The sequence below is a fragment of the Megalobrama amblycephala genome, linkage group LG6 (assembly GCF_018812025.1).
Source record: "Megalobrama amblycephala isolate DHTTF-2021 linkage group LG6, ASM1881202v1, whole genome shotgun sequence".
NCBI lineage: Eukaryota > Metazoa > Chordata > Actinopteri > Cypriniformes > Xenocyprididae > Megalobrama > Megalobrama amblycephala.
In genome coordinates this window covers 29,724,038-29,731,575 of record NC_063049.1, presented here as the reverse complement: position 1 = coordinate 29,731,575, position 7,538 = coordinate 29,724,038, and the positions used below count along the sequence as shown (strand labels likewise).

Genomic DNA, 7,538 nt, shown 5'->3' with positions numbered 1-7,538 from the left:
TGGGTACATCTGCAAGTGTGGTACGTCTGTCTTCTGACTCACGTTCATTACTCACATTGTTCTGTTTTCGGGGGAGGATGCAGCTTAAAATGCTGCTCAGACAAACAGAGTGCAGAGTGAGACAAATACTTATTGATTTTGAATATTTGTCTCCTCAAGGTCGCATGCCATTGACCCCATCCATCCGGAGACGCCCCCTGCCACACACACACACCCACCATGGCAGAGGGCAGATGACAGACTAGCCACCGTCAGTTCTACCATCAGCTAAAAGTGTCAACCCTCAACGTCACAAATCCTCTGGGACAGTGAGAGAGATGGAATCGGAAAGATTCTGCATTGATAAACCTGTAAAACAGAATTGACATGTTTAAATATATATATATATACACACACACACACAGTGTTGGGGAAAGTTACTTTTAGTAATCCGGTGTTGGGGGTAACACATTACAAGTAACTTGAGTTATGTAATCAGATTACTTTTTCAAGTAACTAGTAAAGTAACGCATTACTTTTTCAATTTACAACAAAATATCTAAGTTACTTTTTCAAACAAGTAACGCAAGTTACTTTTCACATTTATTGACTGACAGCTCTCATGTCCCCGTGTTGAGAGAAATAAAGTACAGAGGTGTTGTGTGCGCTGTGTAAACATGATGGTTACTGTAGTTCTAGACTAAATGTGAACATGCATTTACTCATCTCACTCGCACGAAAACATTAAGTATAAAAACAGTAAAATGCAATCTCAGAATTTTATGCAAACCTGTAATAATTAACTATATTAAATTACACAAATATACTTTATGTATTTAAAGGCAGGGTAGGCAAAAAAATGTATAAAAAACTTTTTTTCAAAATTTGTTTAAACTTTATTTATATATCAATACATAATTAAAATGTAAGTACTCTGAAAAAGAAAGTATAAAAATCGAGTGTCTGTAGACCTCTCACGACTGTTTTAAAGACAGCTCATTATTTCCATTCACTCCACCCCCTCCCTTCTGGGCTCCTTCCAAAGCCACGCCCCCAAAACGCATGAACGTGTGACTCCGACCACTGAGCTGGAAGACGCATTATTTACCTGAGACGAGCGGAGAGGAAGGAGCACAGTGCATGTAGTGACATCATGTCAGAATCACATGTAATAAAAATAACTTTATAATTATGAAGATAAACAAGATGTATTTTAGTACTCACTATCAAGCTAGCATATTGATATTGGTAAAGTTTAAAATATATATTTTTTGAATCGCTAACGAGCTAGTTATCTATAAGGCAAAGCTAAAAACAGGTTGCATGATACACGTTTTTCCATTACCATCATTTACACTGTGATGAAGATGAATTTCGTGTAAGATTCATAACATATACGTTGTTCTACAGATCAACAGAGTAACATACACTCAAATATCAACTCACAACTGCATTGCAGACACAAAATAATAACACACACATACAACAAAGTGTGTACGACACACACAGATACAAGATAAAGACATCAGTAAACATAGGTAGAGAATATAAAAACAAAACAAAGGCGAAAAAAACGTGCAGGTAAACTTACAGGTGAACATGGTAAAAGACTTAGACAGAGGGTAAAATTATGCACAATTCAACACTATAGCTATCATTATTTATCGTCTCTACTACGGCTCGCTAAGTAATGTTATGTTAGCTATATTACGCAGCTACGTGTGCTAATGACACATGCTTCATGAAAAAATAAACAAAAAAATATGTATGATCAAAATACAAAAAGAAAGATTTACCTGTCCAGCAGAAATAAAGCCATCAAGGAGTCACTTTTCAGCCCCTTGAGTTCCCTCAGTTCTCGCCATCGCTGGAAAGCCACGCCGATATTAACTCGCGTTTTATTTCTTTGTTTATCCAAAGACTTTTTGTTCATTGCCTTTTCTTGTACTGTTACTGTCTTCCTTTTTTTGCCTGGTTTGCCTTCACTAACTGCATAGGCCGGTACTGTGAATTTAGCTTGCTGTTTCTCTGCCATTGTTTTGGTATTCCTAGGATCCATGCCTCTTGGATTCCCCAAATCAAACGTGTGCGCGCAAGTGGGCAGGTCATGTGTGGCAAAAGGGTGGTTGCCATGGTTGCGAGAGAGTGACAGCCGCCTAAGCCAATCCTATGTTTCGTCCCGGATGGAAATAATGAGCTGTGTTTAATACAGATTAAACGGTCTAGAGTCACTCGATTTTTATACTCTTTTTATCAGAGTTCTTACATTTTAATTATGCATGTATATATATAGAAAGTTTAAACAAATTTGGAACAAAATTTCTTACCTACCCTGCCTTTAATCTCACTTTATTAACCAATGTCTTTGCTGCTGACCTTCGATGATCTAATTCAACCATACTAATAAGCAAAAATTACTTAACATTATATTTAGAAATAAGAGTGTTGAACTTCCTTCTCCTGTATTCTTCTGCAGTCCAGAATGGCAGCAGCTGAAAGGTTTGTTTGAGCTGCGCCCTCTACTGTACAGGCGTAAACATGTATTTCCTTCCACCTGAGGCTTATTCATTTCACTTTTGGTGTGAAAGGGCCTTAACATTTGCCAAAAATATAACTTTTTCATTGTTATTAAAAAAACAAACCACCAAGCCCAGCCCAGGTGAAAAGTAATACAAAAGTAATGTAACACATTACTTTCCATAAAAAGTATTTAAGTGATGTAATTAGTTACTTTTTTAAAGAGTAACGCAATTTTGTAATCCACAGTGTTTGGGGAATGTTAGTTTTAAAAGTAATGCATTACAATATTGCCTTACTCCCAAAAAAGTAACTAATTGCGTTACCTAGTTACTTTTTATGAAAAGTAATGCGTTACATTACTTTTGCATTACTTTTTCTCACCTGGACTGGGCTTGCTTATTTGTTTTTTAATAACAACAAAAAAAGTTCTATTTTTGGCAAATGTTAAGGCCCTTTCACACCAAAAGTGAAATGAATAAGCTTCAGGCTGATCATAAATGTAATGTTTATCTAATACATTGGTTAGATTAAAGTGAGATTAAATGAAGTATATTTGTTTAATTTAATATATTTTATTATTACAGGTTTGTGTAATATTCTGAGATTGCATTTCATTGTTTTCATTCATTTTGAGGAATACTGCAACTGAGATGAGTAAATGCTCACATTTAACTACAATAATCATGTTTAAACACAACGCCTCTGCACTTACTCCTAATTTCTCTCAACACAGGGACAGGAGAGCTGTCAGTCAAAAAATGGGAAAACAAAGTAACTTGCATTACTTATTTGAAAAAGTAATTACTAATTGAAAAAGTAATTACTTATTTAAAAAAGTAATATTTTGTTGTAAATGTAAGAGTAATGCGTTACTCTTCACTAGTTACTTAAAAAAAGAAATCTGATTGCGTAACTCCAGTTACTCGTAATGTGTTACCCCAACACTGTATGTGTGTGTATTATATACATTACACACTGTACATACACACTGTATATATATATTAATGTTGATGAAGAGGTACTTCAACCTTACAGACTGGTCTTTCTGAAATAGAAAAGCTGCTCTAGGGAAAGACAGCATCCTTCCTTTCCATTTGTTCCTTTAAAGAAATTACATATTTTGCAGGTACACAAAGAAACAGGGTTAATACACAGAGACGCCCAATTAGAGCCCCCTCATTTAGTAGACGTCTGAACAAAAACTTTATGACAGGCAGTTTGGGACTGTCATTAAATTAGATGTTGTGAGAATGATAGCACACTTTCTTTGCTTAATGAGAATGGAGTTTCTCCCCAGACTGGAATTTTCTGAGTTCAGTGCCGTCGGAATGCTTCACAAAGCGAAACTATGGCTCTCTTTGTTGTGTTCACATTATAGATGAGATCAGAGAGTAAACAGAGACCAAATGTGCTCTAATAAAACTACAGATCTTCTAGCCGGCTCATTTCCATAAAACAGTTCCTGCGCAAATCAGGTATGACCTTCAGAGACATAATTAAAGCAAATATTTTTAGTCCCTGATTGGAATGTTGCATGTCAATACAAATTGTGATGGAACCTCATAACGGAATGCAGATTTTATTGTTTACGGGATGCATGGAATCTGAAATGATAAAAGTCCGTATAGCTGCATCTGAATAAAGTTTCTATAAAAAGTTCATATATGAATACTCACAATAAAATAGCACTCTAAAAGTGAATAGTTAACACAGGTGATTCATTGAATTGAATTCTTTTTAAGATTCTTTAACACAGTTAATGTATTTAATTACAAATAACTCATTTATTAGTAAAAGATGGATAAAAACCCTCTTAACAGAAATATTTTTTATTAATCTAACCCAAATGTAACATTTAGCAAGTCACTTGCACTCTTTGTTTGGTGGAATTTAACTATCAAAGCTTCAAATAACTTCATTTGAACAAACAATAAAAACAAATGGACACGTATTAATGACATTATCAATGTTTTTTCAGGATTCTATTAAAAGAAAGTTAAAAACAAACAGCATTTATCTGAAATAGAAAGCTTTTGTAACATTATACTATCATTCATAAGTTTGGGGTCAGTAACTAAAGACATTTATAATGTTACAAAAGCTTTATATTTCAAATAAACGCTGTTCTTTTGAACTTTCTATTCATCAGAGAATCCTGAAAAAAAAGTGTAATGTAAAACTGTTTTCAATATTAATAATAATAATAAATGTTTCTTGAGCAGCAAATCAGCATATTAGAATGATTTCTGAAAGATCATGTGACAGTAATGGCTGCTGAAAATTCAGCTTTGCCATCACAGAAATAAATTACATTTTAAAATACAATCAAATAGAAAAGTTATTTTAAATTGTAAAAATATTTCACTATATTATTGTTTTTGCTGTATTTTGGATCAAATAAATGCAGCATCGGTGAGCAGAAGAGACAAAAATATATATATACTGTAGATAGCTTCCAAGCATAAACTTGGAACACAGCGGTTCATTATGTGCATTATAGAGATATGCTGCCATGAAATAATTATCAGATGTCAAGCTGTTCTGATGCTCAGATCCATTTGTGCGGTTGTTATGATGATGCCATCCTACCTTACAACTCTCTCTCTTTGTGTGTGTGCGCATCCTGTCTGCAAATATATCTGCAGATCTCAGGATTCACTTGGAAAGATGCCAGCTGAGTGTCTTGTGAGCTGAGCTGGCAAAACGTCCAACCGTATGTAAAATACTGCCCCTCTGGTGATATCAGTCTTTAAAAGAGAGCTAATTTCATTTTTTCAAAAGAAGCCGCTTGATAGCTGCACAATTACTCTGCGGTGCCCTGTACCCTGTTTAAAGCCGCACAGACTTTTATATCAGGCGAGAGATTTGTGGATATCTAAATTGGAAGGTAAACCTGTATAAACAGTAGTAATTACCGTGCCATTCACAGGGCCTGTTGTGCTCATTCGGCAACAGCCACAGTGATTAAAATGAATCTCCATCGACTTCTCCATTAAATTGCTGGCAGTGGCGATCCTTTGACCTTTCCCATTGATTGAACATAACAATCACAATTCAATTGTAATGCAAAGAGAACATTTGTTATAATGTACATGAGATGCATGAGCCATTTCCTAGAGGGTTGAGGTAATCAATGAAGTGACTTCAAAAGGAACCCGCACAAAGACTCATTCTAGTCAGAATCCGCGGTACATATCGAACCCAACGTTCAGCCGTCTGTTGAATTACTCAATACATTTGCATCCTATAAAGAAACATATTGTGCATCCAAAACCCTTGGTGTCATTTTATGCTCGTTACAAATACTGATGGGTATGAGCCAGTGTTCTGATCATTTTCATTTGTTTTGATTGGTTAGAATGCTAAGCCTTCCCAGAATGTGGCACAGAGGTCTAAGAAAATGATTAGAGCTGACATTTCCCTGAATTTTTTTTCTGCAATGTTCTCTGTGCATGCACTGATTAGTAACATTCGTATGTGACACCGGTGCGAGCAGCACGACTGGTTATAAAACACTTTTAAAGGGGTGATATAATGCCACTTTTAACAAGATGTAAAATAAGTCTCTGATGTCCCCAGAGTGTGTATGTGAAGTTTTAGCTCAAAATTCCCCACAGATCATTTTTTATAGCATGTTAAATTTGTCACTTTTTGAGGGTGAGCAAAAACGCTCAGTTTTTGTGTGTGTCCCTTTAAATGCAAATGAGCTGCTGCTCTCAAGAAGAAGGCGGAGTTTCAAGAGCTCCTGTTAGCACTAGCAGTGCCGATTACCTCACGTAGACTCACTTAAACTGTCAGAAACTTAAAATGTCATAAACTGTTCATCCTTTCGTGTTCAAACCGGAGTCGGACAATTATGGAGAGGCTCGAGAAGAAGTGACAACATTTTGAATGCAACAGGACGTTTCTGAATGATAAGTTGATTAATTTATGTAGCTGATGTGGAGTTAACTATCTTAAAGTCATTGATTATCATATTCTGTCATGATAATCTATAAATCGCTTGTGTGGGAACTGTTGTGAGATCCTACAGAGCCAGAGAATATATGCTGTATTAAAGATGCCCTCGAATGAAAAACTGAATTTATCTTGGCATAGTTAAATAACAAGAGTTCAGTACATGGAAATGACATACATTGAGTCTCAAACTCCATTGTTTCCTCCTTCTTATATAAATCTCATTTGTTTAAAACACCTCCGAAGAACAGGCGAATCTCAACATAACACCGACTGTTACGTAACCGTCGGGGTGTACGCCCCCAATATTTGCATATGCCAGCCCATGTTCCCAACATTGTAAACAATATAACAGTATACAATACTCACATAATCCGACGCATGCATGCCGCATGCATGACGAACACTTTGTAAAGATCCATTTGAGGGTTATATTAGCTGTGTAAACTTTGTTTAGGCACTGTTTAAGGCAAGCGTGAGCTCCATGGGCGGGGAGCGTCAGCATTTAAAGGGGCCGCACAGCATAAATCGGCTCATATTTAATGATGCCCCAAAATAGGCAGTTAAAAAAATGAATTAAAAAAAATCTATGGGGTATTTTGAGCTGAAACTTCACAGACACATTCAGGGGACACCTTAGACTTATATTACATCTTGTAAAAAAAACGTTCGATGGCACCTTTAAGATTATTTATTAATTATTAATTATGGTTATAACTTATGTTGTCAACTTGCTTTTATGATATGCTATTGCATTTGTCTTATGTACTGTATTGCATGTAATAACATGGCCTCACCCCTTTGTTACGTGTTCTCTGGGGCAGGGTTTATGTAAATTTTAGGGTTAGTGATGTCACTAACATGGGGAAGAAGCTCGTTGTAGTCCCTACCAGCTGTTTGTTGTAGTTCTTAAACAGAGAATTCTTTAAAAGAAAATATCTCCCTTTGCTTTGAACTTTGAGCATCCTAACTTTGCAGATGTTGTTTGTGCTCTAACAGCAACATTACACACTAACTAAAGTTAAAAAAGTGAAATCATAATCAACCACCCCTTTAAACTCGCAGCGAAACTAGTCTGCGGC

At 35.8% G+C, this 7,538-nt stretch overlaps 1 long non-coding RNA gene across 1 annotated transcript in view; it reads right to left on the bottom strand.

The window, feature by feature from the left end:
• Positions 1-231: 231 nt before the first annotated feature.
• LOC125270347 overlaps positions 232-7,538 on the bottom strand; it is a 39,229-nt gene continuing 31,922 nt past the window's right edge. Inside the window, exon 6 of the long non-coding RNA XR_007185331.1 lies at positions 232-348. This is a non-coding gene — a long non-coding RNA (uncharacterized LOC125270347). The remainder of the gene's footprint in view (positions 349-7,538) is intronic.